Below are 475 nucleotides of genomic sequence, written 5' to 3'. Positions count from 1 at the left end.
AAAATTAAGAAAATTGCAGTAAAAAGCCATCACTAAATTGTAAACAACGAACTAATATAAACAAACGGCTGTCAAAATCGCTACTTTTTTCCTAAATTCGAATATAACGGGCTACTAAGACGAGTGCGTGGTTTTGTATTCTTGGTTCATGGTTGTGAATACTCCAATTTTATTTTATCTATGACATACATATAATTGTGTCATTGCGTCGAAAGTAATTCGCCAATTTAATTATAATTTCCAAATAGCTGCGGCATTTGTGGTAAACGATTTTCACGTGGTCACCATCTTCGAGCGCACCTGGAATCACTGCTGCATCAGAACGATCCTCGCTCTAAAATACTTCTCAAGCAAATTAGGCGTGAGGAAGATCAAATGGCTGCGTAATGGAAAAGGTCGCTTGACTACTTCTACAGCAGTATACAATGAATAGTATATGAATTCTTTGCTATCAAATACATATAACAAGATTATA

This window comes from Rhagoletis pomonella, unplaced genomic scaffold, assembly GCF_013731165.1.
Source record: "Rhagoletis pomonella isolate Grant_MI unplaced genomic scaffold, Rhpom_1.0 Rhpom_scaffold_00001, whole genome shotgun sequence".
Lineage (NCBI taxonomy): Eukaryota > Metazoa > Arthropoda > Insecta > Diptera > Tephritidae > Rhagoletis > Rhagoletis pomonella.
The sequence above is the reverse complement of the archived record's forward strand: the minus strand, read 5'-3'. Positions refer to the sequence as shown.